The sequence below is a fragment of the Lathyrus oleraceus genome, chromosome 7, assembly GCF_024323335.1.
Source record: "Lathyrus oleraceus cultivar Zhongwan6 chromosome 7, CAAS_Psat_ZW6_1.0, whole genome shotgun sequence".
NCBI lineage: Eukaryota > Viridiplantae > Streptophyta > Magnoliopsida > Fabales > Fabaceae > Lathyrus > Lathyrus oleraceus.
This window is the reverse complement of record NC_066585.1, coordinates 505,277,041-505,293,255: the sequence shown is the minus strand read 5'-3', so window position 1 is coordinate 505,293,255 and position 16,215 is coordinate 505,277,041. Positions and strand designations below refer to the sequence as shown.

Below are 16,215 nucleotides of genomic sequence, written 5' to 3'. Positions count from 1 at the left end.
TGAGACTTCTGCAGATGATCGTCTGATCCGAGGTACGTGTTATATTAATGGCTTTCCTCTTGTAGCTATTATTGACACAGGTGCGACTCATTCCTTTATATCTTTGGATTGTGCTGTGAAACTTAAATTAGAGATATCTGAGATGCATGGGAGTATGGTGATTGATACTCCTGCGAAGGGTTCAGTGACTACTACTTCAGTTTGTTTAAATTATCCTTTGAGTATTTTTGGTAGAGACTTTGGGATGGACCTCGTGTGTCTTCCACTAGTGCAGATTGATGTTATCCTGGGTATGAACTGGTTGGTGTTTAACCGAGTTTATATCAACTGTTTTGATAAGACTGTGATCTTTCCTGAGATTGAGGAAGGAAAGAGTTTGTTTCTATCAGCAAGGCAGGTGAATGAGGCAGTAGCAGATGGGGCAGAGTTGTTTATGCTGTTAGCGACTTTGGAGGCTAAAGATAAACTGGTGATTTGCGATCTAGCCGTGGTGTGTGATTTTCCTGATGTGTTTCCTGAAGAAGTGAATGAATTACCGCCAGAGCGTGAAGTTGAGTTCTCGATTGATTTGGTACCTGGTACTAGGCCGATATCGATGGCTCCGTACCGTATGTCTGCTGTTGAGTTAACTGAATTGAAGAGTCAGCTGGAAGATCTATTGGATAAGAAATTTATTCGTCCGAGTGTGTCACCGTGGGGCGCACCAGTGTTATTGGTTAAGAAGAAAGAAGGTATTATGAGGTTGTGTGTGGACTACAGGCAACTGAATAAAGTGAAGATCAAGAATCGGTATCCTTTGCCGAGGATTGATGATTTGATGGATCAGTTGGTAGGTGCGAGTGTGTTCAGCAAAATAGATTTGAGATCGGGGTATCATCAGATACGTTTGAAAACTGAGGATATTCAGAAGACTGCTTTCAGAACAAGGTATGGACATTATGAGTATTCTGTAATGCCTTTTGGTGTGACTAATGCGCCTGGGGTATTTATGGAGTATATGAATAGGATTTTCCATCCGTACCTAGACAAGTTTTTTGTGGTGTTTATTGACGATATTTTGGTGTATTCGAAATCTAAAGAAGAGCATGCTGAACATTTGAGAGTGGTTTTAGGAGTTCTACGAGAAAAGAAGTTATTTGCTAAACTGTCCAAGTGTGAATTTTGGTTAGAAGAGGTTAGTTTTCTTGGTCATGTGGTTTCAATAGGTGGTGTTGCTGTTGATCCTTCTAAGATAGAAGCTGTATCTAAGTGGGAAGCTCCGAAGTCAGTTTCTGAGATAAGGAGTTTTCTTGGACTTGCAGGTTATTATAGGAAATTCATTGAGGGATTTTCTAAGTTGGCATTACCGTTGACGATGTTGACTAGAAAGGGGCAAGCGTTTGTTTGGGACTCAAAATGTGAAGAAGGTTTCCAAGAGTTAAAGAGAAGGTTAACTACTGCTCCTATTCTTATATTACCAAGTCCGTCGGAACCATTTGAGGTTTACTGTGATGCTTCATTGTTGGGTTTGGGTGGTGTTTTGATGCAGAATAAGCAGGTTGTAGCTTATTCTTCGAGACAACTGAAGGTTCATGAGAGGAACTATCCGACACACGATTTAGAGTTGGCAGTTGTGGTATTTGTTCTGAAGTTATGGAGGCATTACTTGTACGGGTCAAGATTTGAGGTTTTCAGTGACCATAAAAGTTTAAAGTATTTGTTTGATCAGAAAGAGCTGAATATGAGACAGAGGAGATGGTTAGAGTTTCTGAAGGATTATGACTTTGGTTTGAATTACCATCCGGGTAAAGCAAACGTAGTGGCTGATGCATTGAGTCGGAAATCATTGCATATGTCTATGTTAATGGTTAAGGAATTGGATTTAATTGAGCAGTTTAGAGACTTGAGTTTGGTGTGTGAGAGTACTCACAATAGTGTTAAATTGGGAATGTTGAAGTTAACGAGTGGTATTCTGGATGAGATTAGAGAGGGTCAAAAATCCGATGTGCTTTTCGTTGATAAGTTGACTCTAGTGAATCAAGGTCAAGGTGGTGAATTCAGAGTTGATGAGAATGGTGTTTTGAAATTTGGTAATCGGGTGTGTATTCCGGATGTTACCGAACTTAAGAAGAGTATTCTTGAGGAAGGACATCGCAGTGGCCTGAGTATTCATCCTGGGGTTACGAAGATGTATCATGATTTGAAAAAGTTATTTTGGTGGCCGGGAATGAAAAGAGAAATTGCGAGTTTTGTTTATTCTTGTTTGACTTGTCAGAAGTCAAAGATTGAGCATTAGAAGCCGTCTGGGCTAATGCAACCGTTGGCTATTCCAGAGTGGAAGTGGGATAGTATCAGTATGGATTTTGTTTCTGGTTTACCGAGGACAATTAAGAATTTTGAAGCGATTTGGGTGATTGTTGACAGATTGACAAAATCGGCTCATTTCATTCCGATCAGAATGGATTATCCGTTAGAGAGATTAGCTGAGTTGTATATTGAGAAAATTGTAAGTTTGTATGGTATTCCGTCGAGTATTGTTTCGGACAGAGATCCTAGATTTACATCGAAGTTCTGGGAAGGTTTGCAGAGGGCTTTGGGAACTAAGCTGAGATTGAGTTCTGCATATCATCCGCAGACTGATGGTCAGACTGAGAGGACGATTCAGTCACTAGAGGATCTTTTAAGGGCTTGTGTTTTAGAAAAGGGAGGTGCTTGGGATTGTTATTTACCTTTGATTGAGTTTACCTACAACAATAGTTTTCATTCGAGCATTGGCATGACACCGTTTGAAGCTTTGTATGGTAGGAGATGTCGAACACCTTTATGTTGGTATGAGTCCGGTGAGAGTGTTGTGGTTGGACCGGAGATTGTTCAACAAACTACAGAAAAGATTAAGATGATTCAGGAGAAGATGAGGATTGCTCAGAGTCGTCAGAAGAGTTATCACGACAAGAGGAGGAAGTCACTTGAGTTTCAAGAGGGAGATCATGTGTTTCTTCGTGTTACTCCGATAACTGGGGTTGGTCGAGCTTTGAAGTCGAAGAAGTTGACACCTCGATTTATTGGTCCTTATCAGATTTTGGAGAGGATAGGGGAGGTAGCCTATCGTGTCGCTTTACCGCCGTCACTTGCGAATTTGCATGAGGTTTTTCATGTGTCTCAGTTGAGGAGGTACATTCCTGATCCGTCGCATGTGGTCCAAGTAGATGATGTACAGGTGAGAGATAACCTGACTGTTGAAACATCACCTATGAGGATCGAGGATCGAGAGTTGAAGCAGTTGCGGGGCAAAGAGATTGCTTTGGTAAAGGTAGCTTGGGGAGGACCAGCAGGTGGCAATGTGACTTGGGAACTTGAGAGTCAGATGAAGGAGTCTTATCCAGAGTTATTCGCTTGAGGTATGTTTTCGAGGACGAAAACTCTTTTAGTGGGGGAGAGTTGTAACACCCCGATAAAATATGATAATTATTTAATTTAAGTTTAATAGTATATTATGATGATAATATGAATGAGAGGGTATTATTTTTCAAAATAAAAGATAAACCCTTCATATATATTATTATTAGTATATTTATTAATTTAATTAAATAATTGGAATATTATTGGATTATTATTATTGGAATAATAAAGTTGGAATTGGGACGATTTTTGGAATCAGTAAAGAGTCCCATTTAGAAAAAGGGTTTTTTTACGTGAAAACAGAGAACACGTAATAATTGGGAGAAAAGAGAAGAAACTGAGAAAGGGAGAAGAAGAGGCTAGGGCTCAAGAGGAGAATTCACGATTGTTGAAGGTCAAAGAATCAATTGCCGGATTAACTCAGGTAAGGGGGGTTTATCGTCGTTTAATGGGTATTATGGGTTAACATGTAATGGGTAGTAATAAGCCATTGAATTGACTCTAATCTGGATGATGAATGCTGCAAATTGTGAAATTATGGATGAATGAGATATGAGTTTATAATTGAAGAAAATTCGTAGAAATTAGATGTAATAAGGTTAGAAATTGTGAAATTGAATGGGTATGATCTGTGTTAGATAATATGAACGAATGCTGTGTAAAAATTGGACTGTGGGAGGTTGGATTTGAGAAATCTCGTAGCAGAGAAAAACCCATAGCAGATCTGGAATTTTGGTTCTGGTCATACGCGTATGACACTAGGCCATACGCGTATGAGATGGCCTGGAGGGGAGGAGACTGGTGCTGATACGCGCCATACGCGTGTACTTACGCGTAGCCTGTGAGTGGTACGCGTATGGGGTGAGGCCATACGCGTATGAATGAAGAAGATGATGTTCTAACGTAGTTTTGTCTCTGTTGGTACGCGTATGGGAGAAGTGATACGCGTATCATACGCGTATGAGACAAGCCATACGCGTATGGGCTTGGCTAGGAAATGTGCCATACGCGTATGGGCATGAGGCATACGCGTATGGGCAGAAGTTTGATTTTTTCTGAGCTGTTGTTGTGCAGTTTTGGTCGTTTCAGCTGAGTGATGAAATTTAGCTGATGCATGATATAGTAGGGATCATTTCCCGTTGTTTTGAGCAGTATAGGTATTAGTAGAGTGTGATAATACTGTGATTTATTATTTGGCATGACATGATATGATTCTGTGATAAATATGCTGATGATGTATGATGGTATGCATAATGCTGTGAATATATCTATTATGTATGCAATTGTGAATGGACTGTTTATGGCTTAGAGTGTGAGCATATGTCCATTGTGGATTGTTGTTGATGTTTGCATGCTAGGTGATTTAGCGTGCATAGCATGGCCTTTATGGTGGTAGCTAATTCCCATGGTGAGGAATTAGTGAGTGAGTCACTAGGTCTCAAATGAGTGGGACTAGTGAGCTTGGTAGCCGTATCTGGGTTTGATCGGTGAGGTTGAACTATGTGTTCACGAATAGTCGGTACCGCATGCATGGAGTCTCATTTCATAATGTATGTATGGCGTATAATATGAATGGATGTATTCCAATATTATACGTGTGTGTTGTGGTTGTGTTGAGTATGATTATGAGTTGATGTTGCCGTTGCTGAATGTGTGATATGATTAGGGTGATGAATGTGTTAATTTACTTAACATTACATGATATTTTATAATGCTTATTATATCGATTGAGGAACTCACCCTTACAACTATGTTTCAGGTAACGAGCAGTGATTGAGTAGAAGCTAGTGCTTGGAGTCTAGTGTAGTTCCTTAGTGAGTCATGCTCTGGTATATGTAACATCGGGACGGGATGTTTTACTTTGTTTTCATTGTTGGTTGTTGAACAATTTTACATGTAATGTGTTACATGGTTCGAATGTTGTTAGATTTCTATCCGCTGCGAATTGTGCAATGTTTTATTTTGATTAATAAATGAGCATGACAAGTTATTTTGATGATTGGTGTGAAGTGTCAAGTGTGACACCCTGAAATTGCATATCTATTCTGATTTATATTTTGTTGTTTTAATTAATTATTGGGGTATTTTAGAAGGGTGTTACACCCACAACATGGTTAGAAAAATTGGGGTCGCCCTCCTTTTCAGATGAATTAGCTGGAGTATGGGCGCCTATATTATAGAGCCAATTATTCACAACATCAACCCTTACTTTCCTAGGGTTATGCAAATCAAGAATAACTTTGTTGCAGAACATCACCATGTAGGTGTTACCGTCAACATAAATCATGCCTTGATACACAATGGCACCCATGTCAACCTTATTCCTACCCTCCACAACACGATCCTTCTCCAAGTTAAATGCAAACTCAATGTGCTCGGCAATTTGGGTAATCATACCCCCCAGTGAAATGCCTCAGGTGGCCGCGCGAGCAACCTTTCCCAAATAGGGGGCCGCAAAGGCGGATGCATTAACCACATCGTTATTAATCATGCAATATAAAAATAAAATATCTCTTTGGGTGGCTACACTTGTACTATCACCTCGCCCAAACAAGGTGTAGGCAAGTGCCTTTGGGGCATACCAACAATAAAGGGTTTTGAATGGTGGAGGATTTTCCCCCAATAGTGGTATAAAAATGATTGTCGATAATATTATTGGTGTAAGCCCTAGAGGCCAATACTTTTGGTACTTGTATCGAATTATTTATTAATAATAAAAGGTTTTTTCTTTATTATGTTTGTTTAATAAAGTCCCTAGAATAGCTAGTCCGTTTAATGTATCAAGTGTGACTTAATCACGAGATCCCATTAAACATAAGGACATTATTCTTAAAGTATTCGTAGTCTAGCTTTGTTGTAAAGTGGGATAACATTAAAGCATTAAGACTATTATGTATATAGACTGATGATCACATCTCATAGATCATGGATAAGGAGTTATCAAGTCTTAAACATAGGTATGAATATTAAGAGTAATATTTATACTAGATTGACCCGCTATGAGAATATTAATACAAAGTGTCATAAGTTATTCTCATGGTGATAGTGGTGTATACCACCCTTCGACCTGAAACCACTATGGACCCTAGATGTAGAGTCGAGTGTCTTATTGTTGATCAAACATTGTTCGTAACTGGATGACCATAAAGACAGTTGATGGATACTCCACGAAGCATGCTGAGGGACATGAGTGACCTAGATGGAATTTGCCCATCCTGCGTAATAGGATAAATGTCTAAGGGTCCAATATTGAATTGGACAAGGATGACACGGTATATGCCTTGTGTTCAATATAGACATAAGGGCAAAAGGGTAATCGTACACATAAGTATTATCACAAAAGGATTTGTCAGATCACATGACATTTTCGTGTCTTGGGTAGTAGTGATGTGTTGCTAGATACCGCTCACTGTTTATTATGTTAAATACATGATTTAATATAATTACCAATATCGCGAGAACCTATAGGGTCACACACAAAAGGACGGATTGATGAGAGATAGAGTAAATAAGGAACACCGTAAGGTACGGTGCACTTAAGTGAATTGTAGAACATCGTAAGGTACGATGCACTTAAGTAGAATACGAAATATGGTAAGGTACCACGTGCTTAAGTGATTTTGGTATATCATAAGATATGGGCCACATACACTTAAGTGGGCTTTTTAGCTTATAACCCATACAAGTGGTTCTATAAATAGAACCCTTGTGCAAAAGCATTTGTATATATGAAATTTCGTTTCTCTCTCTCTCTCTCTCTCTCTCTCTCTCTCTCTCTCTCTCACACACACACACACACACACACACACACACACACACACACACACACACTCAAAGCCTTCATTCGTAGCAGCTAGCACTGAGATTGAAGGAATTCGTTCATGTGGATTGAGTAGAGACGTTGTCACCATTCAATGTTCGTGACCACTCCTTAGACCTGCTTAGCTTGGTTGTCATTCTCGAACACGATGTTGTGACGGTTCGAGGCTCTAGTGTTCCCTTTCTTTTTGGGTCTTGATGATTCATCGACTTGCTTTCCCATATCACTCCTTTTTGGTGCCATTGTTGATTAACGTCAAAAAAATTCAAAGTAAGCTTTTTCAAATTTTGTGCCTAGAAGTGTGATCAGGGTGATGGTTGATGAAGGTTTTGTGAATGTGGTTTACGATTTGGGGATCGGAAAGGCTTAAAGGTTGAAACTTTTGGTTTGGTAACAATGGAGATTTTTGAGGTTTTTGGAAGATAGTGGGAGAATGATGATTATGGTAGGTTTGGAGAGAGAGAGAGAGAGAGAGAGAGAGAGAGAGAGAGAGAGAGAGAGAGAGAGAGAGGGGGGGAAAGAGAGAGAGGGAGATTTTATGATTATGTGATTTGAAAATTCATATTTTAAGAGTTTAAAGGCGAGTTAATGGGGAATGATTGGATGAGAGAAATATGATTATGACCATGGGAATTTGAAAAGATTTGAAAAAATGTAGATGTTAGGGCTCTGAGCCTGCTACGACCGCCCGTAGCAGTCCCCTAGATTATGTATGGCAAGTGGGATTTTTAGGCTTTGAGTTGATGGGGATACTACGACCCGTAGCAGGCGCTACGGTCGCCCATAGTAGCTCCCTGGTTTTTGTATGGGGAATTTGGTTTTCTTTTGTTTTTGTCGGGTTTTTCTAGACACAGTTCCTTTATCAATTTTCTCGACTTTTTTAACTTTTATCACTTGTTTTGCTTCTTCATTGCGAGCTTTTCATTAACTGAAATAAAAATAAAACAACAAGAAAAAAAATAGCACAAGAAGCATAGGTTGCCTCCCACGTATCACTTTGTTTAAGGTTGTTTAACTCGACTGCCTATACCCTCAAACTCGACTCCCTTAGCCATTTTTTGAGCCCAACTAATTCTATTCATCCAAGCCATACATCCTTCTTCCTCCTGTGTGGAGGCTCATATTTTAGGTCTGATTTTTTATGGACCTTCTCTTTCACTCCTCTATTCTTCATCTTAGGTTTTCCTCATTTCATCCCTAGTCGGGGTTTTTGGTTTCTAGGTTAATCGCTTTTTGTTACAAGTGTTTCAAAGCTTTGGTTAGTGGAAATGGGACTTTTGTCCAAAACTTCCCCACAAACCTTAACTTTGGTGTTTTCTTTATCAACCTTGGCGCTATCAAGCAAACACCCTTTCAACTTATTGGTCGGAGAAGGCTTTGATGAGATCTCTTTAACACAACCGGTGATCAAATCTACTAAACAACAAGAATCCCTCAATGAAGGAATTTTCATGAATTTTGCTAGTATAGACTTAATTTTCATTTCTCATGCCTCAAAAGTCAATTTCCATCTCTTAACATCAATGATGGCCTCGGTCGTAGCTAAGAATGGCCTACCTAAGAGTATCGAGATTTAGGAATCCATATTGATGTCCATCATAATAAAGTCTACCAGCACATATTATTCTCCTACTCTCATCAGAACATCCTCTAACACACCCACAGGGTATTTGACCGACCTATCTGCCAGTTATAGACATACATTCATCGATTTCATCTTACCCATGTCTAACCTCTTATACACATACAAGGGAAGCAGGCTAACGTTGACCCCTAAATCTCAAAGTGTTATCTCAAAGTTCATGGTGCCTATTTGATAAGGGATAGAGAAACTCCCTGGATCTTTAAGCTTAGGGATCACCATATTTTGAATCACAACACTACTATCAAGAGTCATAGCCACAGTTTGATGGTCCTCTAATTTTCTTTTGTTAGAAAGAACTTCATTTAGGAATTTAGCATAAGAGGGAATTTGAGTTAGTGTCTCGGTAAAAGGCACATTGAGTTGGATCTTTATAAGGAGTTCCATTAAATTTTTAAATTGGGCCTCCACTTTAGCCTTTACAAGCCTTTGTGGGAATGGGATGGTTAGTTTGTAGGGAGGAGGAGTAACATAAGGTGATTCCTTCTCAACCTCTTCAACAACCTCCTTTTCAGGTGGTGTTGGTTCACTGTCTTCAACCTCTTTTTCTCTCTCATTAGAACTAACCACTTGCTTACCACTACGGGTTGTCATAACATTCAGGTGTCCCTTAGGATTTTGCTCGGGTTACCCCGAAAATGAGGGACGAAGGTAGAAGCTTGTTGTTTAGCAACTTGGGAGATTTGAGTCTCCAACATTTTGTTATGGGTGGAAACATTGTCAATCTTGGTGGTCAACTACCTATGTGCCTCGTTAGTGAGGAGGTTTTGATTTTTAAATTCATCGTTTTGACGAGTTTGCATCATCACGAAGTTTTCCATCAAAAATTCTAGGTTAGACTTATTAGGGTCAGTTGGCATAGCTTTTTGGAAACCCGGTGGCCGCATGGCTTTATGAGGGTGGTTGTTCATATAAGAGAAATTTGGATGGTCATGCCAACCTGGGTTATAGGTGTTAAAATTCAGATTATTCTGCTAGTTATTATTTACAAAATTGGCATTTTCTTGGATGGATCCTCTGGCAAAAGTCATTTGACAATCTTTATAAGTGTGCCCATTAGTTATGTATATTTCACTATAGAGAGTGGTGGGGGAAACATAAGCAACAGGGGTGGGTGTAATAGGTGCGGGAGGTGTGATGCTTAAACTATCAATTTTCTGGTAAAAGGCATCCACCTTTGTGTTCATATGGTCAAACTCACTAGCTTCATAAAAGCCATTGGTCTTAGAGGCAGATTTAGCGGTGACTTTTCGCATGCTTCCCCATTAGTGGTGATTTTTTACCATTTATTCTATCATGTTATAAGTCATGTCCTGAGGGTTATTCATGAGGGTTCCGCCAAATGTCGCATCTAAGTTCATCCTTCCAGAGTAAATGAGGCCATTATAAAAAAATATGGATAATCATCCACTTTTCAAGCTCGTGAAAAGGGCACAGTCTCAACAAATCCTTATAACGCTCTCATGCGTCAAACAAAGATTCCCCTTCTTCCTGCCTAAACCTATTAATCTGATTCATAACTTGGGTCGTTTTGCTTGGCAAGAAGTACCGTGCAAGCAAAGCCACTTTCAACTAAGTCCAAGAAGTAATCGAATTGGTGGGTGAAATTTTGGAATGCAGATCCCGGATGTCGTACACGGTGTCACGACACCAGGGTCAGTGATCAGTCACCATTTTTACTGTATTTTCATCACTTATTCGACAAGAAGCCAAAGATTCTGGAAGACTTTGTTCGCATTATGTTGCCTTTCAAGTTAGTTTTTATTTCTGTAAGTTAATCAAGCGTTTTATAAATTTTTAGTTTTATTTCGTGTTTTCTGGATTTTATGCTTTGGTTGTCTATTTTTATTCCCTCTATGTCCAAGTAGAAGACCTAACCGACTCAGTGCAAGAAAGTCGAGAATTCCGACGTTTGAGGAAAGAAGTTATGAAGTTTCAAGGGGCCTGACACGGGCCGTGTCAACCCACCAGAGAGGAAACTAAAGATGAAGGCCAACACACCCGCCTGAGTCAACCAAGGCGCTAACTTTCCCAATTTATGGGCTTTTAGCCGGGCTTTAGCAGCAAGGGTGTTATGGGGTTTTTCGACCAATACTAAGGGATTTTCACTATTTTAGAAGAGTTTCTATAAGAGGAGAGGGATACTTTTGAGCGAGGAGAAAATAGAGCACATAGAATTGTCAAGCGATCGAGAATTACAGAGATCAAGGAATTCAGAGAGCGGAAGATTTTCATGAGCGGAAACAATTGAAGATCTAAGTCATCCAATTACTTGTAATGTCTAGTTTTTATCTTGAATCTGTTTTGAACAATATGAGTAGCTAAACCCCCAATGCTAAGGGGTGTCCCTAATTTAGATCTGTAATGACTTTGAGTTTACAATTGCATTGATAATATTATTTTTCATAATTACTGCCCCTATTCAATCCACTGTGAACCTGTCGATACGAAATAGCCTCGGCTTTCGGATGATCAGGATGAAGAGTGATTGAATACCAAGAACAGACGAACAATTTGCACTCTGATGGGATAATAATTAACAACGCCTGTCAGTATCGGCGAAGAAACAAACTCTGAACAACGTCGACCTGGATACCAAAATAAATGGTAACACAGGGATAACCATGGCCTGAACACCACACATCCACGCGGGATTTTCAACTCTTCTTTTTCTTTTGCTTTTCTTGAACCCCGAAAATTTTCTCTGCGCAAACGATCCTCAGATCTCTGCATTTGAACCCCGGAAAATGCCTCAGCACTCCTTTTTGCCAACATAATGAACCCCGATCTCCAATTTGAACCCCAGTCGCCTGACGATAACTCTCGATCGCCAGAATGAACCCCGTTCTCCAGAAAATGTCGCAACATCTCCCTTTCTCCGTTTGAACCCCGGAACATGCCTCAGCATTTCCTTTCTCCATTTGAACCCCAGAACATGCCTCAGCATTTCTTTTCTCCATTTGAACCCCGGAAAATGCCTCAGCATCCCCTTTTCTCCATTCTCGTGATAATTCCGCTGGCAACGTCGGAAATAACACCAAACCACTCTGAGGGCGACATGTCAGAGGGTAAACCTTCTCAAAAGAAGGTAGCATGTGTATCTCTTCCTCAGAAGACACCTATAACGACCTCCATTGGCATCCGCCAAAGCCTAAGGCAACACATGAACAGAAGATAATCCTGAGGACCTCATCCCGGATATACTCTTCAACTCCATCTCCATTTGAACCCCAGAAAATACCTCAGTATCTCCTTTTCTCCGTTTGAACCCCGATCTCCAGAAAATGTCGCAACATCTCCTTTTCTCCATTTGAACCCCGGAATCGCGCTGATCGCGTAACGTCTTCTGATATCATTTCCATCTCTGTCCGACGGAAACATTTCCTCCAATATCGCACTACTGGGGAACACTGCTGAACTGACGTCATGATGCTAAACTCCTCAGAGTAACATCTTCACCCTCTATCTCGCACGACAGAAACCTCCTCCAGTATCGCACTACCGGGGAACTACCTTTGATCAAATCATGAGGCTAAACTCCTCGGAGTAACACCTTCGCTGTCTGGCAAAAACCACTTCTCAAACAGTAACCACGGCTTGAGACTAGCTTATGCTCGCAATGATGCATGATTGATTTTTTCTGCGTAATGCTCCATAGTTATGGAAATGCTACGCGATTATTTATTTTTCTATGCAATATGCTATGCTTATTTTTCATGATGAATGCATAAAAAGGTATCCCCCTCAAGGGACTCTTCTAGGGAGCATGAGACACTCTGCTGAGGAACTCGTCACCGCTCCAATTCCACCCTGCTGGGGAATAACACTGCTGCTGGGAAAAGGCAACCCTTGCTGGGGAAGAACCTCCTTTGCACCCAATCCGCTCGAGAAACTGCTGGGGATAAGCACCACCAACACTCTGTGGGGATACAACAATCTTGACTTGCTGGGGATATCAATCCTGATTCCGCTTCGGGAAAACCCTCACAGATACCTGCTGACTCCGCTGGGGAAACACTCACAGAGACTCTGCTAGGGGAATAGCAACCTCCAGGCTCAACTGGGGGAACATCAATACATCACCTGCTGGGGAAGAACCTCCTTGACCCTGCTAGGGAACCGCATACTACTCCGATGGGGACAACCCACGCAATCCATAGTTAGAATTAACTCAGCTGGGGATGCAAAAATCCGTCCGCTACGGGAACTCGTTCAATCCACTAGTAGGATGAACACTGCTGGAGAAATATGTCATTGAAACCCGCTCCACTCGGGGAACTGCAACCTTCTGGCCTGGCTGCTGAGGAAACAACGTTGTAACCTGTCCGGGATAACCATCCCGACTCGGCTGGAGAAGTTCACAGACCTTGAATCTGCTGGGGAGCTAATCCTATAACTCTGCTTGGGGACTTAGCTGGGAAATGAGAAAAGTTGGTATAAAAACACCCGTCAACTCGTCGAACCATGGTGTCTACCTCCAATACTCATATCGGCTTTCCACTTTTGAGAGTTCCCAGACTCGTCTGGACCTTTTCTGCTCCATCATCTTGTATTCCAAACCGCCCCGCGCTCGACGAGAAACGTACTCCTGGGATTTATACAGAAATTTCAATTTTCCGACTTTGAAGAGTCTTCTTGGTTAATTTCAAAGGTCGTCGGACGTCTCGTCGTCTCTCCGTCCTTTCTTCATGCACTCGTCCCTGATCGAACTCTGCGGGGAATTACATACTTTCCAATCTTCCGATTTTGAAGAGTCTTCTTGATTATCATCAAGGATCGTCGTACGCCTCAACGTCTTCGTCGTTCTTTCATATTCATTCGTCCCTGAGCGAACTTTCTGGGGATTTGCTCTTGTCAAAGCTTCCACATCACAACCTGCAAGTGAGTGAAAATATCTAACAGTACCTGCAAAACAGACCGTCAGATAAAACCGTGCCCCATGCGTGTCAAGACTTCAACACTTGGGTCACCCAACCTTCCGAATAAGATTTCAAGCTTTCAATCTTATAAACATGCATTGGAAGGGACCTGTATGTCTTAAAATGCAAAATTCTTTATCAAAAATATCTGGATGTTTTTGCAATCAAAGCGGTAATGAAAAACAAAAACAAAATTATTTGACTGAATGTGCATTTTATTGATTGGAAAAGTGTGGCTCAAAAGAGCAATACAAAAGGAAGCAATTCCTGAAAAGAGGTAATTGCGCACAAAAGGAAAAATCTATCCTAATGGCAATGTGAAACCCGTGATCTCATCGAGTTCCAACTCGGTTACACCCCATATGTCCTCAGACTCTCCGTGCTTTCTGCCTTCTGAACAAGACGTTTCTGACTGATCCCTACCGGGTATTATCCATGATGCTTTAACCCAAAGCGCAAACGATCATGCTAGACGCAGTTGTTCGTTTCAATCCCTCTTTTGCCTGGACCGCCCTTACGGGTTTTCAGTCCACCGGGATACCCCTTTTTGCCCAAGTCGCCTTTTCAGGTCTTCGACTTGCCGGGTGTACAATTTTTCATTTATATCCCTAATTTTTGCCCGAACCTTTCTTTCTGTTTTTTGGTTCGCCGGGATGCCCATTTTTGCCTGGACTATTTTGTTCTTTTCGTCCAGCGGGTCTTTTTACACGAAGTATTTTTTAACTGCGTCCGCATTCACAGGGGATGGAAAATCTTCACCATCCATGGTCGTCAACAACAAGGCTCCGCCAGAGAAAACCTTCTTGACCACGAATGGACCTTCATAATTCGGTGTCCATTTGCCCCTTCGATCATTTTGAGGAGGAAGGATCCTTTTCAGCACCATATCACCTACGTGATATACCCGAGGTCTCACCTTCTTGTCAAAAGCACGCTTCATCCTCTGCTGGTACAACTGCCCATGACAGATGGCTGCTAGCCTCTTTTCCTCTATCAGGCTCAACTCTTCATATCGGGTCCTTACCCATTCAGCCTCTTGCAATTTCACGTCCATCAGGACTCTCAAAGAAGGAATCTGAACTTCAACAGGTAATACAGCCTCCATCCCATATACCAACGAGAATGGAGTTGCCCCAGTAGATGTGCGCACCGACGTTCGATACCCATGCAATGCAAACGGCAACATCTCATGCCAATCCTTGTAGGTCACCACCATTTTCTGCACAATCTTCTTTATATTCTTGTTGGCTGCCTCAACCGCCCCATTCATCTTCGGACGATAGGGAGAAGAATTGTGATGCTCAATCTTGAATTCCCGGCACAGCTCTGTCATCATCTTATTGTTCAAATTAGAACCATTATCAGTAATGATCCTCTCGGGAACCCCATATCTGCAAATGATGTCTCTCTTAAGAAATCTGGCTACAACCTGCTTCGTCACATTCGTATAAGAAGCTGCTTCTACCCACTTGGTGAAGTAATCAATAGCCACTAATATGAATCTGTGCCCATTCGAAGCTGTAGGCTCAATCTTTCCGATCATATCAATGCCCCACATAGCAAACGGCCATGGAGACGACATCAAACTCAATGGATTTGGAGGCACGTGCACCTTATCAGCATAAATCTGGCATTTACGACACTTCCGCACGAAATTAAAACATTGGGCCTCCATTGTCATCCAATAATAACCTGCTCTCAGCAGCTTCTTTACCATGGCATTCCCACTGGCATGGGTACCAAACGATCCCTCATGAACCTCTTTCATCAATTGGCTTGCTTCTGCATCATCAACACATCTGAGCAAGACCCAATCAAAATTTCTCTTATATAAAACCCCATCCTTATTCAGGTAGAATACCATGGCCAACCTCCGCAGAGTCTTTCTATCTTTCTTAGATGCTCCCTCAGGATACTCTTGCGTCTCAAGATAGCGCTTGATATCGTAATACCACGGCTTCTCATCATCAGGCGCTGTATCAACAGCAAACACATAAGCCGGTCTATCCAGACGTCCCACTTCAACACTGGGGAACTGATTCCACCTTTGCACCTTGATCAAGGCAGCCAGAGTAGCCAAAGCATCTGCCAAAGGGTTCTCCTCTCTGGGCACGTGATGCATCTTCACCTTGGTGAAAAACGTCAACAATCTTCTCGTATAATCTCGGTACGGAACCAAATGAGATTGATGCGTATACCATTTTCCGTTAACCTGATTTATCACCAGAGCTGAATCTCCATATATCACAAGGTTCTTGATTCTCAAATCAATCGCCTCTTCGATACCCAATATGCAAGCTTCGTATTCAGCTACGTTGTTGGTGCACTCAAATGTTAGCCGGGCAGCAAAAGGAATATGAGATCCTTTCGGCGTAACCAAAACAGCACCAACACCGCTTCCATTCACGTTAACGGCCCCATCAAACATCAAAATCCATTCGGATTCAGGGTCGGGC

The 16,215-nt window shown here is 41.4% G+C and overlaps 1 non-coding gene across 1 annotated transcript; it reads left to right on the top strand.

Moving 5' to 3' along the window:
- The first annotated feature begins 10,256 nt into the window (after positions 1-10,256).
- Positions 10,257-10,363, top strand: LOC127108745 (small nucleolar RNA R71). The gene has a single exon (XR_007796259.1). It is a non-coding gene; the product is annotated as a small nucleolar RNA R71 (small nucleolar RNA).
- Positions 10,364-16,215: the final 5,852 nt, after the last annotated feature.